Source organism: Myotis brandtii, unplaced genomic scaffold (assembly GCF_000412655.1).
Source record: "Myotis brandtii unplaced genomic scaffold, ASM41265v1 C41741267, whole genome shotgun sequence".
Lineage (NCBI taxonomy): Eukaryota > Metazoa > Chordata > Mammalia > Chiroptera > Vespertilionidae > Myotis > Myotis brandtii.
Window position 1 is genome coordinate 1 of NW_005308160.1, and position 810 is coordinate 810.

Sequence of the window (810 nt, forward strand, 5' to 3'; positions counted from 1 at the left end):
ACAAAGCCCCGAGATTCTGGACAGGGCGAGCCAGGTAGCTGAAGACTTGTTGAAGGAGACACTGCTCTGATTCTCCGTGGTGTCGGCTTCGTGGATATGATAGCCAAACCACATGTGGGCCACCGCCATCTGGTTCTGAGTTAGAGTTCAAGTTTTATGGGAGCAGATGGTGGATGTGGATACAGCCTCTTAGTTCTTCATTAAGCAGTTTTCCCGGGCCATGCGTTAGGCAGTGAGGGTCAGAAACACCATGACAGTGGCCAGCAGACCTTCGGGCACATTGGCTACAATGATATCAATGAGGAAGATGATGGCCTCAAGCCTGGTATATTCGAGGATCAGTGAGAGGATGAAGAAAGACAGCCAGGAACACGGCCACACCCGTGATGAGCTGACTAAAACGTTTGATTTCTGCAGTGCTGCGAGTCTGGCTGCCTCCCAGCCCAGAGGCCAGCGTGGCCATTCTTCCCATGACACTGTGGCCTCCAGTGTACATGACGATGCCAAGGGCAGTGCCTTCAACGCAGTTGGCTGAAAAGAAGGCAATGTTCCTTGTCTCCAGGGGGTTTTTGTTTGTGAAGTCTGGAGACCTGGTCTGGGGCTCTGATTCACCGGTGAGTGAGGAGTTATCCACCTTGCAGCTGCTGGCAGATATGATCCTGAGGTTAGCAGGGATCCGATCCTGGCTTTTCACTTCTACTAGGTCCCCAACAACCACCTCCTCCGTGTTTATGCTCATTTTCTCACAATTTCAAATCACCAGGGCTTACTATGGAACCATGTTTTTGAAGGATTCCATGATCTTTGAGC

General features: G+C 51.1%; 1 pseudogene across 1 annotated transcript; it reads right to left on the reverse strand.

Annotated features, from left to right (window-relative positions):
- Positions 1–147: 147 nt before the first annotated feature.
- Positions 148–805, reverse strand: LOC106725761 (annotated as a pseudogene). Its single transcript, XR_001361704.1, has one exon. The product of XR_001361704.1 is annotated as a sodium/potassium-transporting ATPase subunit alpha-1 pseudogene (transcript).
- Between the last annotated feature and the right edge of the window lie 5 nt (positions 806–810).